The 13,786-nt window shown below is 42.7% G+C and overlaps 1 protein-coding gene across 1 annotated transcript in view; it reads right to left on the bottom strand.

The window, feature by feature from the left end:
* Positions 1-13,786, bottom strand: part of ccnjl (cyclin J-like) — a 91,721-nt gene that overhangs the window by 20,200 nt on the left and 57,735 nt on the right. The window lies entirely within an intron of this gene.

The raw sequence follows: 13,786 nt of genomic DNA, 5'->3' as shown, positions 1-13,786 counted from the left end.
CTTACCACACAAGACTCAAATAGAAGGGAAATTTAGAGCTAGCCACCAGCTTACTTGCAAGCCAGCAATCATCTTTATGGCCACTTAATGAATTTACTAGTGTGCCCTAATTTAATAAATCCCTGCCACGCTTGGGTATCCCTCATGTCTGAACTGAACATTCTAGTCATTTTCATCCAAATACAGTGCCCACTGATTATCAACCTAGATTTTCAAAAGGAAATTGATAAACTTAAATCATGCATTTTAAAAAAACAAGAAAAAATGTACTGAAAGCAGTATGAAGCCACAGCATATTGGGAGTGCCAACAAGGATGGACGGGATGCATTTTCATGCCCATGATGCCCCATACTGCTGCTCTTCCGATCTCAGCCGTGTTGCATTTGGGAAGAACTGAGCAGGAGGGTGGAAATGCATTAACAAAAGCTGGATTCAAAATATTTGTTGTGAATTGAATTAGTGACAGCCATACACATGGAGGCTGATGCCAGTGTTCAGCACAGGTTAAGCTTATGGTGGGATTCACAGGTTTGGAGCAGGGCATCAACCTGGCCCCTTCAAATCATGAAAGCTTCTCTTTTTAATATCGCGCTAACATAAAATAGTGATGGTGGAATCAGGAGAAATAAATGTACCTCCTAGTAGCATCATCTGCAACACTGGCTCAGGCCTTTAAAAAATAAGACTGAGTGGCAAAATTGGAATTATTAAAGCTGATCATATTTTCTAACTGTAACTGCACAAAGAACTGGAACAGAATGACAGTGCAGTGTTTCCTACAAAATGGGGTAAGACAAGCAGACTAGAGTTTGGTGGTAGAGTAAAAATACCGAATAGAATGGAATGGTTTCAGAGAAAAGTAAGCAAAGCTAGTTCTGACCACTGAACACTCTACAGCCACAGACATCACAGGCCTCATTACTCTACTCTACATTAACACCAATTAGCTGTAGAATGTGAGAGCAAATGGAGCAGAGTGCAAGAGAGGAGGGTACAAAAGAACACCGCCTCCCCCCACCAAAAACATTTCTGGATTTTAAAAAATCTTTATAGAACTGCCTTGCTCATCATTTTTATATTAATTTGTCCCATCACATTTTCTGTTTTCAAGTGCTCTCCATCTCAATGGCTTTATGATTCACGCTCATTTACAGTTACAGCTACGTAACAGGTGTTCCCTTACTGTGGTTTACTGAGGGAGACCTCGCTATATATAAAAAAAATTGGACAGTGTGCTTGAATGCAGACCATAGTTTCTTTATAGTTTCTATTAAAATTGAACTTTCATACTCCATATCACAAAAGCAGGGCAGCTGCAGTAATTGTATTACACATGCCTCAGCTCTACAGCTCCGTGTTCCTCCCTCCATCACAGCTTCTGACAAGAAAGATTCATTTTGAATGCCACGCATTCTCGATAGCATTTCATTATACTATATAGAGTAACAGAAGTATCCCTTCTTACTCATGAATCAAGGCTAACTGGCAGTGAACCAGATGGCATTTTTGAACATTTTCAGCAGCTTCAATACAAAAACCTACTCTTATGTTGATGCATTTTAAACAGTTCGTCCTTGTAAAAGATTCCTGCATATATATCTTTCCTTCTCCCCCTCTAAAGGCTAGAACGGAAGGCACCATGATGAGAGTATGTCATTATTTAAATACCAAAAGACCATAAATTATTTTCGTCACACACACTTAAGCAGAAATAAGATTAATAAACTGTGTCCTAATAATGAAACTTGTGGAGGCACTCAAAACATAAGCATCTACCTGGGGTGCAATTCACAGAACTCACTTTAGGAGTTCAAGCCAGTTCCATGCAGCCTATCACTGGCCAATTCTGAAATGTTGGTAAATTAAGAAGTATTATGTTCAGGGGCTCATCCAATAACTCAGCTGGTTACAAGAGTGAGCAGCGGAGCTGGAGGGACCAGCAGATCCTAGGTTTGATCTCCGCTCTGTGCTGAGTTAGCTTACCTCAGGGTAACAACCAGGGTTTTCTTGATCACTTCCAGCAATGCTGCCAGAAGTGCGCATGTCCGGATGTCAGGCGAGGACAAGATTGGACTAGAGTCTGATACACCCCATAATTGAACAGTCTGCAACAATCACAGTCTAGGCTCGCATTAAGAATGGAACATACAGCACAAACTATGTAGAAGTAGCCTCGAGCAATTATATGCAGAATTAAAGACAGTGAACATGTAAAGCTGACAAATTGAGTCCTATTGATTTTACTACCAGAAAGGAACAATCAGTTTCAATAAAAAACTGTTGGAAAAATATCGCCCCTACAAGCGAGAATGGCTGCTGTGAAAATAGGTAACTGATAGTTATTTATTTCCTTATTACAATAGCAATATTTCATGTGTCGTATAGTCCTTCCAGGCAGCTTATTTCTTGTGCTGCTTCTAAATTCAGAGTTATAAATAAAACAATCTTAACAGTCAAAAAAGAGCAGAGGGCATTTGGCACCCATGGAACTGTAACCCAGCAAGACAATGTCTTCAGGAGAGGGGAAAGGGGAAAAAAATTAAGGGAAAGCATAAAAAGGGAAATAGAAATAAACCATCTTTAACTGCAGCCTATAGAAATTCAGCTTCTGCTCGATTCGGGCCAGGTCCAGGCATATTGCACTAATGCAATGTGCTGTGCAACACCAGCAGCAATACAATTACTGGTATTCTTCGTGACACAGCAACAAAAAGGGTTTAGTGTCAAGGCTTTTTACTTGAAGCAAATCAGCAGAAGGCACTCAGCATCTATTAGGACTGCCACCACATTACTCATCACAATGCTGTGGGAAGCTACTAAATCTTCTATATTTATAATGGAAAATATGTCACCCATATTTTTAGTGACATTACCAATTCAACCAGAATGCTTGATCTGGCATGCAAAATTTAAAGATTTATATTGCATCCTTTTACTATAAAGTTCAGAGGTTTTCGCAGGCTTGTAGATCCATGAAGAGTGCAGAACACTGATATCCAGGGTACACGCCACATACGATGCAACCATCCCATCCCCACATTACACATCCAGAGTTTGAATAGCTAATGTTGATTTAGAATCATAGGATGGTTACAGCACGGAAGGAGGCCATTTGGTCCATCGAGACCATGCCGGCTCTATGCAAGAGCAATCCAGCTAGTCCCACTCCCCCGCCTTATCCCCGTAGCCCTGCAATTTTTTTCCCTTCAAGTACTTATCCAATTCTCTTTTGAAGGCCACGATTGAATCTGCCTCCACTGCAGGTAGTGCATTCCAGATCATAACCACTCGCTGTGTAAAAAAGTTTTTCCTCATGTCGCGTTTGGTTCTTATGTCAATCACCTTAAATCTATGTCCTCTTGTTCTTGACCCTTCCACCAATGGGAACAGTTTCTCTCTATCTACTCTGTCTAGACCCTTCATGATTTTGAATACCTCTATCAAATCTCCTCTCAACCTTTTCTGCTCTAAGGAGAACGACCCCAGCTTCTCCAGTCTAACCACATAACTGAAGTCGCTCATCCCTGGAACCATTCTAGTAAATCTCTTCTGCACTCTCTCCAAGGCCTACACATCCTCCCTAAAGTGCAGTGCCCAGAATTGGATACAAAATTCCAGTTGTGGCCGAACCAGTGTTTTATAAAGGTTCATCATAACTTCCTTGTTTTTGCACACTATGCCTCTATTTATAAAGCCCAGGATCCTGTATGCTTTTTTAACCACTTTCTCAACCTGCCCTGCCACTTTCAACTATTTGTGCACATATACCTAGATCTCTCTGTTCCTGTACCCCTTTTAGAATTGTACCCTTTAGTTTATATTGCCTCTCCTCGTTCTTCCTACCGAAATTTATCATTTCGCACTTCTCTGCGTTAAATTTCATCTGCCACGTGTCCGCCCATTCCACCAGTCTGTCTGTCCTCTTGAAGTCTATCACTATCCTCCTTATTTGCTATGGTATCTCATTCTCAAAAGTACCGTAATTGAGGCTCATGTTCCTTATTAAGACCAGCAATTAACTTTCAGCTTTGCTGAGGGATGACCTGGAATACATAATTTATTTTCTTTTTCCAGAGTGAGACCCGTGAAATGGAAAATAGGTTTCTGTGTTACAAACCAAATAGTGGGAGATGTGCGCACGCTTGCTGGAGGCTCAGGGTCCCACCAAAAGAGCTGTTTTGTGCAGATGCCTCCAGGCATTGCTATGCCTAGCAGCAATGTAAAGGCAATGGGTTATATTTTCCTCCATTTGCGAATAGTGAAAAAAAAAAATCAGTTTAAGTAATACTCGTGTCTGCTTTTGTGCCAACACTAGCGAAGAGAGGAAAGTACACCCTTAAAGGGTCTTGCTTTGGAGATAAAACAAGCTGAACAGCCTGTATAGAAGCAAAGTGGTTTTCCCTTCACTAGTGCTGTGTGGAACTTCCTCAGTTAGTAATAATAACAGGCAAAGAGGGGGAGGAATTTTTGAAGCGTGTTCAGGAGAACTTTCTTGACCAGTACGTTTCTGGCCCAACGAGGAAGGAGGCATTGCTGGACTTGGTTCTGGAGAATGAGGCGGGTCAAATGGAGCAAGTGTCAGTGGGGGAACATTTAGGGAACAGCAATCATAGTATTATAAGGTTTAGAATAGCTATGGAAAAGGACAGACTACTCAAGTAAAAATACTCAATTGGACAAGGGCCAGTTTCAGTGGGATGAGAACAGATCTGGCCTGGGTAAATTGGCAGGCAAAACTGTAATTGAACAATGGTGGCCTTTAAAGAGGCAATGGTTCAGGTACAGTCGCACACGGGAGAAAGGTAGGGCAACTAAAGCCAGAGCTCCCTGTATGACGAGAGAGAGAGAAAGAGAGAGAGACAGCGCGCAGAAAAAAGGGGCAAATGACAGATGTTAGATTGATAACACAAGTGAGAACTAGGCAGAATATAGAAAGCTCAGGGGGAAGTGAAAAAGGAAATAAAAGGGTCAAAAAGTATGAGAATAGACTGGCGGCCAACATAAAAGGGAATCCAAAAGTCTTCTATAGGCATGTAAACAGTAAACGGGTAGTAAGGAGGGGTGGGGGGCCAATCAAGGACCAAAAAGGAGATATACTCATGGAGGCAGAGGTCATGGCCGAGGTAGTAAATGAGTGCTTTGCATGTGTCTTTACCAAGAAAGATGCTACCAGAGTCTCAGTAAAGAAAGATATGGTTGAGATACTGGATGAGCTCAAAATTGATAAAGCGGAGGTACTAGAAAGGCTGGCTGTACTTAAAGTAGATAAGTCACCCGGTCCAGATGGGATGCATCCTAGGTTGCTGAGGGAAGTAAGGGTGGAAATTGATCAGACTTTTTTGATGAGGTAACAGAGAGGAGGGCAATGCGGTTGATGTTGTGTATATGGACTTTCAAAAGGCATTTGATAACGTGCCGCATAATAGGCTTGTCATCAAAATTGAAGCCTATGGAATAAAGGGGGCAGTAGCAGCATGGATACAAAATTGGCTAAGTAACAGGAAGCAGAGAGTAGTGGTGAACGGTTGCTTTTCGGAATGGAGGGAGGTATACAGTGGTGTTGCCCAGGGGTCGGAAGTAGGACCACTGCTTTCCTTGATATACATTAATGACTTGGACGCGGGTGTACAGGGCACAATTTCCAAATTTGCAGATGACACAAAACTTAGAAGTGTAGTGAACAGTGAGGAGGATGGTGATAGACTTCAAGAGGAAATAGACATGCTGGTGAAATGGGCAGATAAGTGGCAGATGAAATTTAACGCAGAAAAATGGGAAGTGATGTGTTTCGGTAGGAAGAACAAGGAGAGGCAATACAAACGAGAGAGCACAATTCTAAAAGGGGTACAAGAGCAGAGATCTGGGGGTATTTTTTTTATTCGTTCATGAGATGTGGGCGTGGCTGGCACGGCCAGCATTTATTGCCCATCGCTAATTGTCCTTGAGAAGGTGGTGGTGAGCCACCTTCTTGAACTGCTGCAGTCTGTGTGGTGAAGGTTCTCCCACAGTGCTGTTAGGTAGGGTGTTCCAGGATTTTGACCCGGCGATGACGAAGGAACGGCGATAAACATCCAAGTCGGGATGGTGTGTAACATGGAGGGGAACGTGCAGGTGGTGTTGTTCCCTTTTGCCTGCTGTCCTTGTCCTTCTAGGTGGTAAAGGTCGCGGGTTTGAGAGATGCTGTGTAAGAAGCCTTGGCGAGTTGCTGCAGTGCATCCTATAGATGGTACACACTGCAGCCACTGTGCGCCGGTGGTGAAGGGAATGAATGTTTTGGGTGGTGGATGGGGTGCCAATCAAGCAGGCTGCTTTGTCCTGGATGGTGCCAAGCCTCTTGAGTGTTGTTGGAGCTGCACTCATCTAGGCAAGTGGAGAGTATTCCAGCACACTCATGACTTGTGCCTTGTAGATGGTGGAAAGACTTTGGGAAGTTTTTGGGAGATGTACACAAATCGTTGAAAGCGGGTTGAGAAAGCGGTTAAGAAAGCATACGGGATCCTGGGCTTTATAAATAGAGGCATAGAGTACAAAAGCAAGGAAGTCATGATGAACCTTTATAAAACACTGGGTATTGTGACCAGTTCTGGGCACTGCACTTTAGGAAAGATGTGAAGGTCTTAGAGAAGGTGCAGAAAAGATTTACTAGAATGAGTCCAGGGATGAGGGACTTTAGTTACGTGGATAGACTGGAGAAGATTTGATAGAGGTAATCAAAATCATGAAGGGTCTAGACAGAATAGATAGAGAGAAACTGTTCCCATTGGCGGAAGGGTCAAGAACCAGAGGACATAGATTTAAGGTGACTGGCAAAAGAACCAAAGGTTACATGAGGGAAAAGATTTATTTTTCCACAGCGAGTGGTTAGGATCTGGAATGCACTGCCAGAGAGGGTGGTTGAGGCAGATTCAATCGTGGCTTTCAAAAGGGAACAGGATAAGTACTTGAAGGGAAAAAAAAATTCAGGGCTACGGGGAAAGGGCAGGGGTGTGGGACTAGTTGGATTGCTCTTGCATAGGGCCGGCATGGACTCGATGGGCCGAATAGCCTCCTTCCTGCTGTAACCTTTCTATGATTCTAGGTGTTGGGGAAAATATGACAGAAAGTCACAAATCAAGCAACGACCATAATTTGTTGGCCTACATTTGCACAGTTCAATGTAAATACTGTTGGTTTAACCAACGGCCGCTTTTTGTCACGGGCCTTGGAGATTTGAAAATTGGCATGTTTAATGCTGCTATGTTCTCATGGTTTAAGATGAGATTTAGTACCAAAAGCTTTGTAGTGAAATGTGGTTTTAAAGAACAGATGCTGACTTTCCAAGATAAATCGGTTTCCCATTGAGAATAGAGAGGATTCATCCCCCAGACAGTAGCTCACCCTTTCCATGTTCACCATTCCCATGTTGTTCAGCCCTAGCAACAGGCTTATGATCTCATTACTCTGAACCAATCGTGTGCAGAGCAATTGCACTGGCTGCCCACTGCAGAGGGAGCTGGATCCTTACTCAGTGGAGGTCAGGTTACAACTTGCGTAGTCCTTTCGCTGCCCCTCACTGGCATGAACATTCCCAAGGGCGCCTCCTTATAATGCAAATGCTGAACTAAAACTGTGCAGCACAATGGGCACACAGGGGGTTAAAACAAAACCAAAATACACAGCCAACCAAGTGAATGAAGCATTGAGAAATGCTGAGGCTAAAATATGTGTTAGATTTTCCAGCCTCAGGCCTGGGAGGGGGTTGCAGCCTTCCTCCTTTTAATGATATAGCTGATTTGAGCACGTGACATGCAGCTGTATTAGAATCCAAAGCAATGAAAGAATAAATTGAGGCAATTGGGAAGGCTGCTTCTTTGTTTGGCCAAACCAAGTGTCAGTCATCTTTCAACTTGTTGGCTTCGATACTTTCCACACTGCAATGAGGCACAAATTGGAAATTTTGGTCAGTACTTGTAAAGTTATCATATTTAACAAAGAAGTGCTTTATAACAGGTAAAAACACTGTTTACCATCAGCTCTGTGGGACTTTTGCCCTTTTCTCCGAATCAACAAGGTTTAAGGATGGCAATATATGCAAACTACTTTAGTTACTCTCCCATTGCAACTTGAATTTATGTAGCACCACGTGCCTGGAAGATATTCAACAGTGGGAAGCATCACAGCTGTCCTCACCTGATGCCCACACATGCACACTTGAAGCTGGGGTTGCTGGATATAACCATGAAAATCATGCCATTCAGCCCATCAAGTCTGTACCTTTTTTTTAAACTCTATGAGCTGTCTAGTCTAATCCAATTTTCTGCTTACGCCCCATACACTTTAATATCATTCTTTTTCAAGCAACTATCTAATTTCCTTTCTAAACAATTTATGGATGCTGCTTCTGCAATGATTTGCAGCAAAAAAAAATCTGCACTCCAGCCACTGTGAACAATTCCTACTGAACTCCCTTGTAACACATTATTGTGTCGTGCCAAACGGTCCCAATTAACCTCTTCATAAAATCTAAGACCTCCATCAAGTAACCCTCAACCCTTCCAGGTCCGATGATAAAAGTTCTAACTTCAAGCCCCACTTCATAACTGTAACCCCTTATCTCTGGCAACATCCTGATGGAAACTGCATCTTTTCCATTACTTTTATATCCTTCCAAGAATGGGTTTTATATCTAGGTCAATGCTGACCCAGATACAGCCTTGCCCAGCTGATTTCCTCCTCCCTAACACAGTGACACCAAGACTCTGGCTACTTTCCAATCTGCAAGTCCCAGTTACTAGCTGGATAAACCTGCTTAATCGTCAGGGAAGCTCAGCTACAAATTACGCACTTGAGGAGCGAGGGCTTGCGTAACCATATTTTACCGTGCAAAAATTGAGCAGAAATCATCTCCAAACATCAGCCACACTTCTGATTGCGGTGTAGTGTAATATAATTAAATGGAGGGCACCAAATTTGGTGACGTTGTAAACAAGCCAATCGAAATGCATGCACTCCCTGAAATCCAGCTACCAAATTTCTTTCCCGTAGTACACACTACAACTTTCACATACCACTCCAATTAAGTTTTAAAGTAAAATGGATGCAAGTAAATAAACAAGCACTAAACACCAAGAGTTCCCCCCCCCCCACAACCCTCACTCTAAACACTTGCATATACTGAGCTGGGTGTCAGTATAATGGGGATCAAAGATTCAATCCTTTGACTTGTCCTGAATTGACAGAGCGAGAATACTACATCATGAAACTGAAGTCCACAGCCAGGGGTGGGTTTTCATACCTAGATAAAGTTACACATATAGGGTGGGGATTTACAGTGTCAAATTCACTCCTATAAACCTGACCATTTAAGTGGGCTAAAAGCATTTGAGCTGCTTTTATACTAGGTTCAGTGGAGGGGTCATATTTCTGGATTTATTTTGATCATTTTTCAACATGAAAGGAAATGGAAAAAAAGTAACTTTAAATGTTGCATTTTAAAGTATGGTGTATTCCTGATGGTGGATCTGAGATGGTAGGTGAGTATGATGCTAATGAGGTAGCTTTGATGCTGTTTCCTTATGGGCTGAAAATAATAAGTAATTCATTAGCTTGTCTAGGTAATCAGAAAAACACCTCTCATCCATTGTGTTGAAAAACCCTTGATATCTATCTGCGAGGGGGGGGGATAAGACGACAGACACAAGCACAGGGAAGTAGGCTTTTGAATCGGCAAGGCTGCAACAGCAGTCAATTTTGTTAAAGGGAAAGCTGTGAGGGCCTTCGCTGAGGCAGAGGCTAGAAATGCAGGAGGGTAATTAGAAGATCTCTTGTTTAAGTAAGATAGCCCAAGTTGGAAAAGCGCGTCATGTTCTTCATTTTGTACTATTACACAAATACAAGTTGTACCGATTAACCCAAGTGAATCTGATCAGAACTGTACGTTTCACCTTACTGTGCAGTTTAAGAAAAAGCAGCTTAACAATTTGAATCAAGCCTCACCTCACCTAGTGTTAACTTGGTCCACCTTCGGGGAGATCGAAGAAATACATGTGCAAAATGCAAAAATATCTGGTTCAGGTCACAAGGAGGTCCCACTGTTACACCGCTTGGTCACGCTATCGTACAAGTAGATATCGCGCAATGTGGATCAGCCCCAATAAAACTATGATACTCAGACAGCTTGCAAGAGTGACTGACACTGCTGAATCAAAGAATGTATCTATAGTAGACGCAAATTTGTAACAGAAGTGCGAGGACCATTGGATTCAGAGCCTCATGCACCAGATGGCAACTACATAGTAAACACTAGATTTACTAAGGCCAGCTGAGAGGTGGACCAGATTTTTTTAAAAACTTTGTCTTTCCAATGGCCAGCCATAGTGAATCCAACAAGTTTGTTCTGGGATTGCCACCAACCTTATGAGCACCTCACTAAGTGCAATATATAAGTAGCTTTACATTACACCAGTGTAGTGAACGGTATCATAATGGATAGCCTGGTGCATTCGCTAGGCTGGGATATAGAAGGATTCAATCTACACCAACCTGATTTGGGACCTTCTCTTTCAAGTTCACTTAGGATCAAATCGACCAGTTTAAAAATTAGAGATGTAGTTCAAATGAAGCTAAACGTTCCTACTTAAGTTGAAATATTAAACTGAACCTTTCAAGCTTTACTAATTCAGCCATTGGTGAAAGCACGTGGGTTGAAAAGCCAACAGATCAGGAAGGTCCCAGGTTTGATCCCCAGTCTCTGCTGATTTAGCTGGGGTAGCAATAGAGGCACTACAGATGTCCTCAATGTCCCTGGACTAGCAAAGAAGGGAAAAGAAAAATCAGTCAGAGTTAATAATCCTGATCACTGACCACGAACGTGAGTGCCAGGTCATAACAGAATCAGGCTTGCCTGTGATGCCTCCTGTGGTAAAATAGTTTGCTGACACTCAATCAACTGTGAGAAATGCTGTTTGACAAAGTACCAGAGGTCAACCAGTGCCCATTGAATTGCATCCCATTACATGTCAGCTGATTTAGGAAGGTGGAGGGGGTTGGAGGGGGGAAAAAAAAGAGAAGAAAATTATAAATGTTGCACATAAAAGCCAAACCTTTAAATCATAATTAAAATTGTCTCTTTTTTGGGAAAATATCACTCCACAAAAATATTAAAACAATCAACTCCACCCAAATTCTGGATGATATTCTGATCCCATCTCCACCCCACCCAACGGAGAGAAGGAAACAACTTTTTAGCTATGTTTCCATTAATGGCTCATAATCCCCGAAAAATTCGATAGGGCAAAAAACGAGATGGTCACAATGCAATTACCCAAGGAAAATTTCCATCTGCACAGAGTACTCTGTGCTTTAAACAATCACTCCAGCATGCACAAAATACTACTGTTTAGTTTCTAATATGTGTCCAAACTGCCGGCAGTATTTTCTGAATATACCGAACACAAGTCGGAAAATAACACATTGGTTCTGTTTTGCATCCCACTGTCCAAACCACCCTCTTTGCAAAGTGTCTTATCAGGTTTCGCTATGTTTAAGACCCTGTATAACTCTTTCATAAATTAGGCGACGTGACAACAGGATACAGCCAGCTACAAGTGTAAGGCGGCGAGATATGGCATAAACTTCATATTATGATGGTTACTGGGAAACATCACACTGGGATACCAATAGGCAGGTCACATATTTCCTACCATAGCCCAATGCACACTTCGATACTGGTTCAGCAAGTGATTGTTCACTCTACATTTGAACTTCCATATAAAATGTACAATATAGTGCATAAATTACAACACAGTAACTTGCATTTATGTAGTGTCTGTAACATAACATCCCAAGGCACCTCACAAAGAAATAGACAAGGAAACAGATGTGGCGTCATGCAGAAAAAGATTGGGAGGGCGTGATACAAGGATTAGTTAAAAAAAAGCATTTTAAATAAGCTAGAAGTTAAAAAAAAAGGCTTTTAAATAAGCTAGAAGTTGACACAAAAAAGGGGTTTAAGCCAGGGTGTTTCAGACAGTAGGGCCAAGTCGGCTGAAGACTCTGCCACCAATCTGGGGGGGGGGGGGGGGGAGGAAGAGGGAGATGCACAAAAGGCCAGAGTTGGACGAGTGAAGGGTGTGGGAGAAGGGGCTAGAAGGGTGGGGGGGTGGGGGGTAGTGCAGTAATGAGATGGGGCAAAGCCATGGAGGGATTTCAAGCAGAGGGTGAAGAATTTAAATTTGATAAGCTGGGAGATAAGGAGCCAGTGCAGGTCAACCAGTGATGGATAAGTGGGACACGACACAGGTGTCTGTATTCTGGACAAGTTGGAATACGTGGAAGATGGATGTTGGGAGGCCAAAAGAGAGCATTACAACAATCGAGTTTAGAGGTGACATAAGCACGGGGAAATATTCGGTCCTGGTGATGGATAGGTTTACGGGGTTTGAAGTTCAGCTCAGGGTGCAAGGTTTCACATGGTCTCATTCATCCTGAGTGAGTGGCCAGGAGAGGAATTAATGGCAACAGAAGTAAATATAATGGCTTTGGTCTTCATGATGTTAAATTGGAAGGTGTGGCTCATCTATGACTTGGTTAGATGGACAGTTTTACAGCACTGAATGGGGAAGGGGGGTGGGCGAGTCAAGAGAAGCGGTGGGATGACATAGCTGGGTGCCAACAGCATACATGCAGAAGTTGATACCCTGCCTATGGATGTTGCCGAGGGTCAAAATGTAGATAAAGAGGGTCCAAGGATAGACTCTTGGGGGAGTCCGTACAAAGAAATTATACCAAGGAATGCCATTTTGCTACAAAGCAATGCCTCATGTTATTTCATCCTTACACACATCTTGAAATTGAACAGATGAAAAAAATTAAGCTCCCCAATGGATAATCTTGACAGTGGGAGTATTGTATTTCCCTCTGCTCCTTCTCCAGATTACAACATGGACCACAGGGGTTCTGTCCAGATGTTCTAAGCTATATCTAATCCCACTTCTGTACTGGGACTGTCTTAGTTCAGAATCCAAGACCACCTCCTTTATCCTGGAAGCAGACTCAAGGCCAGTTTCTCATGGGTCTCGGACAGCAGCCAGAATCAGACAGGCAAATTTAGCAGCGTCGAGGCCGGACTAATAATCCGGAGACATGAGTTCAAATCCCGCCACACCAGCTGGGGAATTTAAATTCAGTTAATTAAATGAATATCTGGAATAAAAAGCTAGTATCAGTAATGGTGACCATGAAACTACCGGATTGTCATAAAAACCCATCTGGTTCACTAATGTCCTTTAGGGAAGGAAACCTGCCATCCTTACCTGGTCTGGCCTATGTGACTCCAGACCCACAGCAATGTGGTTGATTCTTAACTGCCCTCTGAAATGGTCTAGCAAGCCACTCAGTTGTACAACAGAAGGCAGCTCACCACCACCTTCTCAAGGGCAACAAGGGATGGGCAATAAATGTTGGCCTCGCCAGCGACGTCCACATCCCATGAATAAATAAAGAAAAAAAAAAAGTTTCCTCATGGATGCCAACCTCCCGGCATCCAACCTAAACCAGCACCAGTATAATAGCAGCATTACGTTAAAGATAGGGCTGACTAGTCTCAGTCATAAGTACGAGTAGGGTGACATTAAAAAGGTCACAAAAAAGTGCACATCTGTGGTCATTGGGGAGGAGAGGGTTGGGCTTAGCTGTGATGCCTCTCCTGGTAAAAATGCCAGAGGACATCCAATGGAATCAACACCTTCAGAAGAGGAAATCTGTGACTGTCAGACGGAACACAAAATATTGGAGAAATTAATCTCA

Source organism: Heptranchias perlo, chromosome 14, assembly GCF_035084215.1.
Source record: "Heptranchias perlo isolate sHepPer1 chromosome 14, sHepPer1.hap1, whole genome shotgun sequence".
Classification (NCBI taxonomy): Eukaryota; Metazoa; Chordata; class Chondrichthyes; order Hexanchiformes; family Hexanchidae; genus Heptranchias; species Heptranchias perlo.
Note: the sequence above shows the minus strand (reverse complement) of the source record. Positions and strands in the feature narration are given on the sequence as shown.